Consider the following 15,393-nt stretch of genomic DNA (forward strand, 5'->3'; position numbering starts at 1 on the left):
ACCCCCATCTCCCAGGCCAGCCGTGGGAGTGAGGCCATCTCGGATCTTCCAGTCAACCCAACAGGAGACAAAGCAGAAGTACCTGGTCAACCCACAGGACCAGGAGAGATGTTAGATGCCGCCTTCCTTGAGCAAGGACTTGGCCCGTCAGGCCTCTGACCTCATCCAGGGAGCTGTCACGGTCCAGAAGCCCCATGGAAAATCTCGACTGCCCATGGCAGGAGGATCCTGCTCCGGGGAGTGACTCCTCTGAGCTGGAGCTGCTTGGGGATAAAATTTGCTGCACTCTTTTCTCCTGGGGGGCTTCGGAGGCTTGATTTATTAAGCCCACGAGTCATCTAGGAACCTTTCTGCCCCTTTATTTTTATTTATGATTTATATTTTGCTTTTTGGGTCACACCCGGCGATGCACAGGGGTTACTCCTGGAAATACAATACTCAGGAATTACTCAGGAAATACATATGGAATGCTAGGAATTGAACCCGAGTCAACCGTGTGCAAGGCAAATGCCCTACCCGTTGTACTATCTATTGCTCCAGCCCCCCTTCCTGCCCCTTTAAAGTCACACAGTGACCTGTAGGCATTTTGTTGGGAGTGAATACTCTAGGGTCCAGCACCAGAGAGAGATAGAGTCTCAGAAGTGCATAGAAAAGTCAGGAAGAAACTGAATTCAAACTCAGAGAAGGCGAAGAGAGAAAACCAAATTGCACTAGCCTCAAGTCCAGAAAGCCTCGTGGCCCGCTGCTCTCTGGAACGGGTTTCAGGTTGCGATGACTGTTCTCTCCGATTAACAGCTGCCTTAATTCTGAGCTGGCAAAGGGACTCGGGGGCCGGGTAGAAGGGAGAAAGGTCAGGCTGCTGCTGAAGGGGCCAAGCGGGTGTCTCACACCCTGAAGATTAGCTGCAGCCGTGAATAATGTGGATCATTCCAGTTTTCATTAATGCAGAGCCGTGGCAAACGGCTGCCACTCCTGTTTAGGGGATGAGACCCAGAGATGAAATGGTGCCAGCGGACACTGGGCCTGACTCATACCGCATCACCCAGCATCACAAGGGCTTTAACTGTTCTGTGCAAACCACTACCAGCCCACGCACCTTGAACCTACAAGTGTAATCAGCGAAATATGGTTGTCTCAGATGACTCCAGAAGTACAGTTGGCTTCTGAGGAAGCTTGCTTGTTTTCCTCTTTTTCTGGGTGTGCCTGCAGGTGGTGCTGGCTGGCACAAGCTCTCATGGCCTCTCACCCTTCTCCTCGGGTGTGGAGAGAGTGAGGGCAGAGGCTGGAAGGTCTGACTTTCCACCTCACTCTCCGGGCCAGAGCAAGCCCAGGGGACTGTCGATATCCAGAGTGGGCCAGAGACCTCACCTTTGGGTGGGTGGGACAAACGGCCGAGAATACGTGGCTGCCTTTACTCCTTCATTCCACTCTATTTACCAAGCTGCTCCCCTACCCAGGACGGCCCACCTGCCTCTGCTGCCTCTCTCTGGTGCTCACCGCCACCCACCATCCTGTTCTGGCTTATCTAGACTGGAACCATCACGAGGGGAGGGAGCTGTGGCTGCCTGCTGTGACCGCCCCCAGCAAGGGGATGGGGGCTGGCACACAGTGGACACTCAATGAGTATCTGTGGAAGGAATGAAGGAACAAATGTTCCTATTACACGGAGGGAGGTGCTGCCCAAGACTTGCTCACTAGACACTCTGGGTTCCAGAACCAATTCTCACTTTTTGGGGTCAAATTTCTGAGCATCTTTGCCCATGCAAAAGCTCCTGATTAAAAAGTGGGAAACTCTGGGGCCAGGGCAGTAGTACAGTGGATAGGGTGCTTGCCTTGTGCTCAATTCTTAGCACCCCCCCCACCCCAACCCCGAGCACCACTAGAAGTAATTCTTGAGTGTGGAGCCAGGAGTAAGTCCTGAGTACCTCTGGGTGTGGCCCAGAAACCAACAACCACACACACACACACACACACACACACACACACACAAATTAAAGTGGGACACGTAAGTTTAGAAAACAGAAGTTAGACTATGCATTTAGGGCTTCGGAGTTCTGAAAGAATAAAATCAGGCTCCTGGACCTACCCAGCTAAAAGGTAGATTGGACTCACAAGGACCAGCCCAGGAGCAACCCAGAGTTGGTTATGATTCGGAACAGAGGCAGAGAGCAAGGATTCACACATTATTTTCTTATGTTTATTTTTCCTCCGGCTTAAAAAAAAATTATTTTCTAGTGCAGTACTAGGTCCACAGTAAAATTACATGGAAAGTACAGAGAGTTCTAACAAGCCCTCCTCCACCTCACCCCCACTTTCCCCCACTATCAACATCCTGTACTAGAGTAGTTCATCTGTTACAGCTGATGAAAAGATGCACTTTGAAGAACACAGGGAGTGTTCCTGCAATGGGAAGTGAGAAAAATCAGGTCACCATGAAACAGACCAATGAGAAAAATGACTCCTACCTACATTATATATACTTTATCATCGCATTCATCACACCTTTTAAAATATTTTTTGTGTGCCTGTAAAAAAGGGGAATAAGCAGTAATTGAACCAACTCTGCAACCCCCAGTCATTACAGCAACAAAACAACAAAGGGAGATGGAGAAAACAAAAAAGGAAAAGGGGGTCGGAGAGACAGCATAGTGGCCAAGGCACTTGCCTTGCACAGGGCTGACCCCATGATGCCTGGCACCCCATGTTCCCTGAGCACTGCCAGGAGTGATCCTTGAACACAGAGCTAAGAGTAAACCCTGAGCATAGCCAGGTGTGACCCCAAAACCCCTCACCCTACCCTTCAATTAAAAAAAAAAACAGTGCCATTCAGGGGCCAGAGCAATAGTCCAGTAGGTAGGGTGTTTGCCTTGCATGAGGCTGACCGGGTTCGAACTCTGGCATCCCACATGGTCCCCCAAGGACCACCAGCAGTAATTCTTGAGTGCAGAGCCAGAAGTAACCCCTGAGCATTGCTGGTGTGCCAAAAAAAAGTGGAAAAAAAAGGGTGCCATTTAGTTATGATTTCATCTATTGTAATTGATTGTCATCCTGTCTTCTAATTTGTAAAGAAATGTGAAAGAACAGGTAAAGAGATGGTACTGGAGTTAAGGCACTTACCCTTCACATGGCCAACCCTGGTTCCATCCCAGACATATAGTCCCCTGGACAGAGCCAAGAGCCCCCAAACAAAACAAATGTGAGTTTTAATTTGGGATGTATTTACATTGTGTCTGTTCTGTATATTTACATTCCCACCAACAGGCAGCAAGGTTCAGATACCTCCATAGCCCTCCATATCTGTGCTCTGGCTCGTTATTCTCTGGATTTTTCTGGGGGGGAGTGGTGGATCACACCTGGTAATGCTCAGGAGTTACTACTGGCTCTGCACTCAGGAACCACTCCTGAGGGAACCACATGGGATTGTGAGGGGTTGAACCCTGGTCGGCTGTATATAAGGCAAGCACCTACCACTGTGCTATCTCTCTGGCCCTAAGTCATCCAACATTTGTATAAAGAACTGAGGACAAGCTCTGGAAGAGATATTTGTATACCCATATCCTGTCTCTTCAGTAAATGCTGCTTTAAAAAAAAAAGAGGATATCCAAATGCAAAAGATACCCAGTTGGACCCTTACCTTACACGATCTACAAAAAATAAACTCAAAATGACTAAAGATCTAAACAATATAATTCATAGAGGAAAAAAAAATGGGGGTATTCACAATAGCCAAGAGATGGCATTTAACTAACTTATCCATGAACAGATCAAAGGCAAACAAAACACAATGAAGTATTACTGAGTATAGGGGAGTATAATGAAGTATAATGAAACCATGTCTTATTTGCATGCTATATATACTGCATGTTATATACACAAATACACACACATGAAAGCAGGCATTGCAACACAGATGAACTTTAAACACATGATGTTAAGTTGGGGGGGTGGAGAAAGACCACAAAAAACCATCTGGTCCGGTCCCGCCTATATGAGGTTCCCAGAGGGTTCGATAGTAAAATAGAAGTTGCCCAGGTTGGGGAGGAGGCGGGAAAAGGGGATTGCTGTTTATATTAAGTTTCCATTTTGCAAGAGTTGTGGAGAGCTGCTGCAATCTGAGTGTAAATAGATAACATTGTTTCCAAGGGTCGTACACTTTAAAATGGTAGCGTTGGTCAACTGTCTTTCTGCTGCACAAAAATAATAGTCTCTAACTTCGGCAAGATATACTTCAAAACTTCTACAAATAGACCTGAAGTTGGCAGAGGGCGATGGTGTGATTGGTCTGGCTTGCGCCCCCACCCCGATCGCTCTGAAGGGGCGGGGCTGGGCGCTGGCCCTGCCCACCCGAGGGGCGGCTCCTTTCACAGACCCCGCAGACCTCCCCGCCCAGGGGGCGGGCTCCTTGGTCCACACGCCCCACAGATCTCTCCTGAACTGGTCAAACCAGGACAGAGCCCTAAAATCCACTCACCCCCTTCGTTAAAGAAAACACAAGGCCAAATTTTAAGAACATCCTTGCGAGAAGCCAGTATCGTAATCGACTCAAGCTTCTTTCCTTTTCATAGAGTAGAAACAAAACATCGCCAAGAATGTCCCCCACTGGCCTCCCCTCACCTCCTTTTCCAATAAATGTTTTCTATTTGCTGCTTTCCCGTGTCCCTTTCCTTAGCCTTAGTAAACCGGACGCAGTGCCCGCAGCTCCTAAAACCGCAGGGGTCCGTCTACACTGTCAGGCCGCGGCAGGGCGGTCGGGGTTGGGGGAGGGGGCTCCGGGGTGCGGCCAGACAGCCCCGATTCTCGCACCCCCCGCAGCTGCCCTGGGCCCCTGGGTGCGGCGCGCGCCCCTTTGGGTCCCTTCCGCTCAGGCCCGTCCCGGCAACGCGTTCGCTCGGCATCTCCCACCCGAGGCGGGCAGCGGGGGCTGCGGGGCGCGGGGAGCAAGAGCACGGGCGCGAGGGCTGTGCTCCCACACGTGGACGCACCTGCAGGGTCCCCGCGCGAAGGTCACCTCCCCTCCACCCGGTGGCCAGGCCACCCCCACGTCCGGCTCCTCGAATCTTTCTCCAAGGTGACGCCCACCCCCCGCCCTACTTCTCGATCCCTCGGCTCCCCGGCGACTCCGCCTCTGAGTCCGTGCCCGTGCCCACCAGTGCCCACTGGTCAGCAAGGACCCGGCCAAGGTCACCCGGGGCGCGCGGGGCCATCCGGGCCGCTCGCGCGGACACCGGGCCCGACCGCTCCGTGGCCGTGGTCTCCCCTTCCGCTGACGTCGGCCCGGGTCTCGGTCCCGCCGCCCTTCCCAGCCCCCCGCGGACCTTTCCTTGCGCCGTCCGCGGAGGCCAGGCGCCCGCGGGACGCTAGAGGTGGCCCTGGACGCCGGGTAGCGACCCCGCGGCTCGGGGGGCGCGGACTCCCGCCCCGCTGCGGGCTCAGGCTGGACGCGCGGCCGGCCGGGGGCGGGGCCTGACGGAGACTCCACCCTGCCCGCGCCCGCGCCGCCTCCCCTCCACTGAGAGCTTCCACCGCTCGCTCGGCTGTCAGGCGCGGTGGCCAAGTGGTAAGGCGTCGGTCTCGTAAACCGAAGATCGCGGGTTCGAACCCCGTCCGTGCCTAGTCCACGGGTTGTGGTTTGGCGTGAGGTCTCGGTGCTCCTCGTGTGCCATACCACTGCTTATGTGGATGATGGTATTTTTATACTTTTCCGGGCTCTGTTTAGAGGTTCTTCCTTCCTTCTCTGCACCCAGGCTCCACTGTAGCCAGAGCACGCTGTGGCTGGTGCACCAAGTTTGACGGTCGTTGGTTTGATTGTATGGCTTTTTGTCGGTTTGATCTCGCGTCCCGTTACCCGTTCTCCCCCCACTCCCCTCACATCGCAGCTTACTCACTCCACCAGCCCTAGCATGCAGGGCAGGACTCCTCCGTGTTGCAGGTAAGATCCTGAAGCTCAAAGAGAGTGGCCTGTGCTGGACTTCACTGTAGCCAACTGACTGCCTGCTTTCTCTCTTTCCTGTCTTGACAGGAGGGCTTTCCAGACAGGGCAAGCTCTGACTTCAGTTTCTGGAGGGATCTTTTCTGGTTTGTTTTGTTCCTTGAAGGCTGAGTCTTCTAGGACTTGTGCTGGAGGAATCCTTATTCCTCCCCTGGTGAACAGACCCTTTGAATCTGGCACCTCTACCCCCTCCGCAGCCAATGATGATTGATGATCCTACCCCAGGTGACATGACGGTGAGTGTCTCCCATGGGCTCCTGTCTGTCTGTCCCCCTCTTGGATGGAGACACACAGCACTGAACACACAATTTCAAATTGCTTCTTTCTACTCCCCAAGAAACAGGTTTAGTGGAGAACAGGGAAGCACATTGAAGACAGGAGGGGTTGCAGACTGGTGGGCGCCAGCATGATCAGTCAATCCCCGCGTGTGGGCTGTTCCTCTAGGCCTACTCCATCTTATCTGCAAACCGGAGCCAGAGGCTTCAGAGAAAGGGTTCAACCTGTCCTTATCTTAGACTCTGGGGGGAAGGATAAGATGAGAACAAGTGTCCCTAACCAGAGAGCCTGTTGGTTGCTTTATTTTCAATTTTGAATTCAGCTCTCCTTTTGGGGGGGGGTGGGGAGCAGATTCAAAGGTAGGTTGACTGTAAGCCCCAGGCTGTACTTACATGCCAACAGAGAGGGTTTGCAATGATCTGAGAATCAACCATATCTAGAACATACCCTTAGCATGTGCGAGGTTCAGAGCTCAAAGACCAGCTCTACATGTCTCCCCTCCCAGCCCCCGCCAAGACCCCCGGGTGGCTCAGGTAGCCGCAGCACCCATGGGACCAGGCCCTGGGTCTGAACTGGGCAGAGTATCATTTGGCATGGCCTCAGGCCCCCAAATACCACTAGCTGTGGTGCCCATAAAAGACTAATAGCTACACTTACCTCTGTGCCACTGGAAGCGGGTGGCTGGCCTAAAGGGTGAGGGCGGGGGCAGAAGGGACGCCCGTGCTCTTGGTTGCATAACCTCTATTCAATCACTGAGTTTCAACCTCTTGGTTGCAAAATTTGAAAGTTGAAAGGTTTCCTAAATGTCTTGTGGTCTGAAATTCTGTTTCCACCTCAGAGTCTAAAGAACTAAAGGGGCCTCTGGCTGCTCCCCCATTCTCCCTGATGGATGGCTGCTGTGTTGAGGCATAACAGCCCCCTTCACCCAGGTGCGAGGTGCGGATGGGATCTGTGGCACCCAGAGCCGCGGGCCAGGACTGCTAAGGCCCGCCCCCTGTGGATTTCCCCCTTTGCTCTCAGCTCCTCCCACTGGCGCCCCCGCCCTCTCCTCGGCAGGAGCTGGAACGCCACAGTCCAAAGCTCCAGAGCTCCACTTTTTCAAAACAGAGGACTCTAGGTCAGGCCTCTTCCTTCCCGTGAGTGAACATTCTTTAACTTAAAGGGCAGATTTTTTTTTTTTTTGGTCACACCCGGCGATGCACAGGGATTACTCCTGGCTCATGTACTCAGAAATTAACTCCTGGCAGTGCTCAGGGGACCATGTGGGATGCTGGGAATCGAACCCGGGTCGACCGCGTGCAAGGCAAACGCCCTGCCCGCTTGTGCTATCGCTCCTGCCCAAAAGGGCAGAATTTGACAAGTAATTTACGCCTGGTGTCTCTCTTTTTTTTTTTTCTGGAGCTTAGAGATAAGATATATATATTTTAAAGTTACTGTATAGTACAATTGGTACAGATTAAGAACCCAGACAAACAGCAAGTTCTTCTGTCATGAGTATTTCCTGAAGATCAGTAGCTCCATTTAGACCCCAGATCAGAGTCCGGTCACATCCCTTAGGCAAGACTCAGGTTCACCTCCTCTGAGAAGCCTGTGATCCAGTGGCTTTTTACCTGAGACCCCATGTGTCTCACATCAGAGCTGGAAGGCCTCTGAGGACCAGGACAGCGAGCCGTGGCCAAGAGTGGTCTCTACAGGTAGGAAATTTTTCCTTGAGGATGTGGCGTTTTGGTTGGGCTATGGGAGCTGAAGAGGAATTTGCCAGAGCCAAGAAGGTCTTGGATATCTCTTCCCTCCTTCAGTCGCTCTTCACGCTCCAATACCATCATCTAGGCTGCAGCTGAGGGAGCATGGGGTGCTTTTCTTTCCCACGTAGCCCCTCTGACTGTGTAAGGCAAATGGGATTTCTATTTAAGGAACCAACATCAGTTCTTTGCTCAGAGAGTTTATGAGCAAACCCCAAAGGTTCAACCCCATCTTTTGGAGACAGAAGTTACCAATCTAGAATCATGGATAGATAGGAGGGGAAGTGACCACTTGACCTTCTCATTTTATAGAAGCAGGCAAAGAGGAGGGAAGTAACTTCTCCAACAGCCCTTCAGAAAGCTCTCCCTGCAGGTTCAGCTCTTTTGCAGGATGAACACAGATTCAGATCCTTTGGGGGAAACCACCTTTCTTATTCCTCGATACATACACAGGAGATGGTCTGTATGCCTTTGCCACCTGGCAAGCCAAACAGGCGCTTTCCTTGAGTAATATCCTGAACAGGATAGTCAGGGAGCGACCCACCTTACTGAACCTGACCCCAATCCTCAGCCACTGGAGGCAGAGGGTGGAGCTTCCCAGGGGGTACATGCCTACATCTTCCAGACCAAGGACTCCAGCCTTTCCCAGATGTTTTCTGAACGTCCAAGAGATCATATAATGGGTCAGGTGCTTGCTTTGCACGAGGCTGACCCGGGTTTGGTCCCTGGCACCCCATAGGGTTCCCTGAGCCCTGCCAGGAGTGATCACTGAGTGCAGAATCAAAGTTAGCCCTGAGTATGGCCATGTTGGCCCACCCCTCCCCCCAAAATTACCCAACGAAACAAACAAACCTCTGAGTGAGATGCTGGACCTCTGGACCAGGAGGGCCACGTGTGTGACCTCACTTCCCAGAAGCCACCCACTACCTTCAGCCCCCTACCTAGGTTACTTTGATTTGGTATTTTTCTATTTTAATATGGAAGTACTCATATTTACCCAATACTTTTTTACTGCATAAATCAAAGTATGCACTCGAAAAGAGGAATACATGACCGGATAGCATAGTGGTTAGGCATTTGCCTTGCACGTGATTGACCTGGGTTCAATCCCTGACACCCCATAGAGTCCTCCAAGCATCGTCAGGAGTAATTCCTGAGTACAGAGCCAGGAGTAACCCCTGAGCATCATCGGGTGTGACCCAAAAAGAAATAAAAAAAAGAACACAAAAAGTGGGTTTCAAAGAAAGCACTCTTTAAAAATATATACACATGAAGAACTTTTAGCTTTTTTTTTTTTTCCTTTTTGGGTCACACCTGGCGATGCACAGGGGTTACTCCTGGCTCTGCACTCAGGAATTACTCCTGGCGGTGCTCGGGGGACCATATGGGATGCTGGGAATTGAACCCGGGTTGGCCGCTTGCAAGGCAAACGCCCTACCCGCTGTGCTATTGCTCCAGCCCCGAAGAACATTTAGCTTTAAAATAAACATGGCACGGTAAGATAAAAGAAGATGATTGTAAATGGGTTTTGAGCCGCCCCGACCCCATAATTTAAGTTACACTTAGAGAGTGAAGCCCAAAGCATCAGATAACCTGCCTCTTCTGGCACCCCTAATCCCCACCCTACCCCCAATGATGTCAAAACATGGAATCCAAGTCAAAAAAATGCCTTGACCTGACTGAAATATTATCCCATGACGAGACCCAGGGAGGGTGGCCTCCTTCCTGGGGAACTGTCCTGTGCTTCTGCGGGACAGCAAAGCCGTCTTCTCAGGTGACCTAGATTAGAGGTCTCCAACCAGGCGTAGGAAGGTTGAAAACCACGTGGGTATAACTGCTGGTTGGGGACCGGGGTCCAGGCCAGGTTCTAGCAGCCAGTGTGAAGGTTGGAGAATTTGGGGTGAGAGGGAGAGGCTCCTTCTGCCCGAGTGAAAGTGGGGCTGCAGCCTTCTTCCTCCAACTCTGGAACAACCACACTGGACTCGGGCACTGAGAAAGTCTCATTGCTCATTTCCCAGGGAACAAACGGAGGCCAGAAGAGAGAAGAACTATAATGTGTTCTTTTTTTTTTTCTTTTTGGGTCACACCCAGCAATGCTCAGGGGTTACTCCTGGCTCAGCACTCAGGAATTACTCCTGGCAGTGCTTGTGGGACCAGATGGGATGCCGGGGAATTGAACTTGGGTCAGCCGCATGCAAGGCAAACCCCTACCCATTGTGCTATTGCTCCGGCCCCTATAATGCGTTCTTGATTAAGCAAACTTTCTGTATACAGACTCTATGGAGTGGCACTTAGGAGCAGGGGACTGAACCATCCCTGAATGTGAGTGACACACCCATGAACTAGGTTGTTGTAGCTTTTCAGCAGGAGCCCCCACGTCTGGGGCTGGGGGTCAGCAGAGAGCATTCACCTTACATATATGAGGCCCTAGTTTCGATCCCTGTCTCTGCATGGTCCCCAAGCCACTGGGGATGGCTTTGACAACAATTAAAATCAGACGTCCATACTACCCAGGGCCATCTACTGCCCGCTCCCAACTGCCAATCTAATCATTTCAAACTGTTTTTATTTTATTTTTTTGGTGGGGGACATGCGGGGCACCCAGTTGTGCTCAGAGCTTAGTCCTGGCTCTGTGCTCAGGGATTACTCCTGGCGGGGCTCAGGGGAACATATGGGGTGCCAGGGATTGTACCTGGTCTGCCTCATGCAAGGAAAGTGCCCAACCTGCTGTACTATCCTTACCGCCTCTCCCAACCAGTCTTTCCTGGAGCTCTGGGGCCCTTCCAAATCATCTGTGTGGAGAGCAACAAAATCTATGTAAATTGTCACCTAAACATGCAAAGAAAATGTATGTGACCAGTAGCCCATGATCACATACAAAATTCTGCTTATTTGCTTCAGAGTTTTCTCTCCGGGGGTCACCAGTTTCCCATGACTTCTGTTAGAAGTCTTGGTGACCGGTAGCAGGGGTTGAACCCAGCACAGTGGTAACTGGAGAGTGGCATCTGACTGGCTGGCTAGGGTCCAGAGGAGGAAATGCAATACAAAGAGTTCAGGACCAGATGACCTTGGGTAGATCACCCCCTCATTCTGAGCCCTCCTTTCTCTAGCAATAAGATTGGGGTGCTCGTTCCTGTTAGGACACTTCACAGCCCTGCAGGCAGTGCTTGAGGTGGGTCAGGTGTGGTTGGTTCAGTTCCAGAGAATCCAGGCTGAAACGTGGTATTGGTATCAGCCGCCATGAATGGGTGGTCACAGTGAATGCCATCCCTCCTGAATTTGCGGGTACCATCACCTTTTGAGAGGAAAATGGCCAAACCAATAGATGTGGGAGCAAAATTTTTTTGTGGTCCAGCCCAAGAGAGGCTTTGGGTGGTTTTGGAGCAGCCAAACCCACCCAGCTGTGGCAAATCTGGCTTCTAAGAGCAGCAGATGCAAGACTAAAAGGCACTCAGCACATATTTACTAAACTTGGATTATGTGCCAGGGACACAAATCCCTACCGTGAAGCCTACCTTCAAGGCATGTAACACAAAGGTCAACAGGCAGGAAGGAGAAAATAAAATCAAAACAAATGAGTAAAAAACATGTAGCGTAGTGGAGGGGGGATGGAAGGGGGAAAATCTGAGTTGGGGGATAAGAAGCGAAGGGGGAAAGGACATCAGTTTAATGCAGAGTGACTAGGGAGACATCAGAAAGAATCTAGAATAAGGAGAACATTCTGGATCCTAGAATGTTCTAGGAGTATAAGACAACAAGATCTGTGTTCCACAGGCTGTATGGGTTTTGTCCCCAAGGCAGGCTACCCCTTCCCGGTGTGGAGATGGATGTGGAGGGCAGTCTGATAGGGACAATGAATGTCCACGTCACACCCCACCCTCCCGCACCCCCACTTTAGGGGCCCTGGGGCTGCTTTGCTACGGACCATGATGCTGGAGGTCACTTATAGAGGCAAAAAGGGCAGAAACAACAGGGCAGTCTTTGCGGGGTGGGCTGGCCTGCGGGAGGAAAGGCAGCCCCATGAGACCAATTTCTGGGCTATTCCTCCAGAGAGGCTGGTGGAGAGACGCCTGAGCCAGGAAGGAGAACAGAGGGGCTGGTCGTAGCTGGCACTTATTAGTGATTTCACCTGTATTCTGGGTGTTAATAATACCTGCGCCCAGGGTCATGCTTGAAATTGTGAGGAGAAGCTCTGGGCTCCCAGAACTTTCTCATTCATTAGAGCTGTCAGGTACGTGGCTCAGTGGTAAAGAGCATGAGATACACTTGCCTGAGACTTGGGTTCAATTTTTGGCACTCCCTAAAAGAAAAATAAATAGATAAAAGAAGGTAACTGAGAGCTATCATCATATCATGGCATGCTCCCTCAGTATTTTTTAGATGCAGAAGCTGATTTATCTGTGTGTAGATAAAGAGATAAATGTAGGGGCTAGGAGAGAGTGCAGTGGTTAGGGCACATGCCTTGCACATGCTTAACTGAGTTTCATTCCTGCCACCACATGGTCCCCTGAGCATTGCCAGGGGCAGCTCTGGAGTTCCCCAGCACCCCTCAGGTGTCCACGACAATGAAGGTCTGGAGCAGCATTGTACCCCAGGGCCTATGTGGTGAACTGCTGGCCTCACTGGCCGATAACCATTGGTGGGAGCCCTGGTGCTCCTGAATACCACTTGGGAACACCCCATACCCCCACCCCACTGTCACTGTCACCGTCACTGTCATCCCATTGCTCATTGATTTGCTTAAGCGGGCACCAGTAACGTCTCCATTGAGAGACTTTGTTGTTACTTTTTTTGGCATATTGAATATACCACCCCAGAGAGAGATAAATTTAACAAATTGTGAGAAACATTTAAAAACAGTTTATTCATTAATTTTAAAAAATTAATATTTTGTCTTTGAGTCACACCTAATGGTACTTGGGGACTATGCTGGGTGGGGTACTCAGGAACTGAAAGTGGCACTTCCACACGTAAAGCATATGCTTTAACCCTTTGAGCCAATTCCCTACCCCTGTAAAATTAAACAAATTATTATTAAGGTACCACAGCTTACAATAATGTTCATTATTTATACTTTAGGGATACAATGTTAAAATCAGATTTTTTTTTCTTCTTGGGTCACACCTGGTGATGCGCAGGGGTTACTTCTGGTTCTGCACTCAGAGGACCATACGGAATGCTGGGAATCAAACCCAGGTCGGCCGCATGCAAGGCAAATGCCCTACCCGCCGTGCTATTACTCCAGGCCCAAAATCAGATTGGTTTTGTTGTTGACTTTTGTCATTTTGGGATACTAAACCCTTATCAGATATATGGGTTGCAAATTTTTCTTCCATTTTATAAGTTAACCTTCTTTCTCTCTTTCCCTTCCTCCTTCCCTTCCTCCCTCCCTCCCTCCCTCCCTCCCTTCTTTAGGGCGCCCCCTAAATTGGTTGTGCAAGTCAGATCTCCTTGTTAACATGCTGTGTTGTGGTGCTAGGGATCCAAAACAACTATTTTGCCCTTGACTCACAGGGCAGAGCTGGGGATTGAACTTGCGCTGTCATGTGGGAAGGTAGGCACTTGATGTCTGAGACTTCCAGCTCCTCAGGTGGTGATTCTGTAAGGACACATAGGAGGCTTTCTAACTGCTGTTATCTGCATGCCACTATGTTGTCCATGTTAGAATATCACCGACATTGTTATTTATGTAAGAATACTTGTCTCTGAGTGAACTGCCTTCAACCATTCTAGCCTCAAGGCAATGATATTTGTACAGTTTACATTTTAAAATAGAAAAAATAAATTTTGGAGGGAGCCAGACCTGGCAGTGCACAGGACTTACTCCAGTTCTGCAGTCAGGGATCATTTCCAGTGGCCTTGGAGGCCCATAGGTAGTGCCAGGGATAGAACCTGGGTCGGCCGCGTGCAAAGCAAGTGCTTATAAAATACATAAATTTTTTGATCCTAAACCATGTTACAGAAGTACCCCACTTTGGGAAACATTGGCTGTAGGAGTGTCACGTGTGAAAGTACTTCACAGAGTAAAGCTGGGAGGTGGCAGGGCTGTGGGCAGGGTGCCACACCACCAGGGTCCCCTCCAGGATCCGTGGGAGGTGTCGTCCCACTGCACGACAGCCCACTTTCTTGGGGTCAGTCTTTATTGGTGGTCACCTTAAGCAGCCCAGGGCATGCCCAGTCTGGTGTGACTGGCTCAGGATTTTCCTTGGGCACCGGTGCCAGGGGAGGATGGCAGAGCCCTGGCAGCTAATAGGCCCTTGTGAGTCACTTCTGGCCCCTGTCTGAGATGTGCTGAGATTCCTCTCTGGTCCAGCTTTCATTCCATGGATGGGATTAGTGCCCCCCATGGGCTGTGTCCTTTGATGTGGTCAGGGGGTAGTATGGAGATTGCAGGCTCTGGGAACAAATCTTAATCTTTTGCAGGCCTCTCGGGAATCTGCTGGGGGTTAAACCCATTACCTCGCTGCCCTTTCATCGCCCCAGGACACTGGCTCTGAGTCTCAGAGATCCAAATCAGGTTTCTAGAGAGCAATAACAAAAGGAGGAGCAAAGGCAGAGCATGAGCTCCAGTTCCTTCCATCCTGGCAGCATCAGCAGCAGCGCCAGGGGATCCTCAAAATGGCATGATGGCAGCTGGGACCTGGCCAACCTACCCCGCCTGTCCGCACCTGGCTGCCACCAGGGAGCCCCCTGCTCTTGCAACTGTCTGTCCCACCTTGGGACCCCAGGATGGGAGTGTGTAGGCAGAGAAGCCCCCTGGGCAGATAAACACACAATCACCACTGCAGTGAGTTTTGTTTAACATTTTATTAATTTTGGTCTTAAAGTCTTTCCCAAGCTCTATGCTTGGGGCTTTCTTCTGGAGGTCCTTGGGGGACCATGCAGTGACAGGGATCAAACCCTACCTCCTGCATGCAAAGCACATGTGCAGCCTGTTGACTCTGTCTCTGTCTCCCTCTCTCCTCCTCCCCCCCCCCTCTCTCTCTCTCTCTCTCTCTCTCTCTCTCTCTCTCGCCCTCCACTGACATTTTAAGGCATGATTTAGGCTGGTGAGGGCAGGAAAATAGCCATTATCTCCGTCAGACCACAGACAGGTGAGTCACATTTTCTTTAAGGCTAACTTCACAGGTTGCGGATGGGGCTCAGCTGTAGAGGGAGCTCAGTTTTGCATGAGTGAGGCCCTGGGTTCCATCCCTTGGTCCCCAAACAAGGAGCTTGCAATGTAGAGCTGACTTTGAGGCTGCGGCTGACGGGATGGGTGGGGACTGTGGGGGCTTGCATCCCAGTTACTTTTGCGTCCCCATCTACCACTCCCTCTTCCAACATCCCTGAGCTTTAGGGCTTGAGGATCCTGGCAGAGGCCTGCCCATATTCCAGATTGACCCA

The 15,393-nt window shown here is 51.0% G+C and overlaps 1 non-coding gene across 1 annotated transcript; it reads left to right on the forward strand.

Moving 5' to 3' along the window:
* Positions 1–5,540: 5,540 nt before the first annotated feature.
* Positions 5,541–5,612, forward strand: TRNAT-CGU (transfer RNA threonine (anticodon CGU)). Its single transcript has one exon. It is a non-coding gene; the product is annotated as a tRNA-Thr (tRNA).
* The last annotated feature ends 9,781 nt before the right edge of the window (positions 5,613–15,393 follow it).

This window comes from Sorex araneus, chromosome 3, assembly GCF_027595985.1.
Source record: "Sorex araneus isolate mSorAra2 chromosome 3, mSorAra2.pri, whole genome shotgun sequence".
Classification (NCBI taxonomy): Eukaryota; Metazoa; Chordata; class Mammalia; order Eulipotyphla; family Soricidae; genus Sorex; species Sorex araneus.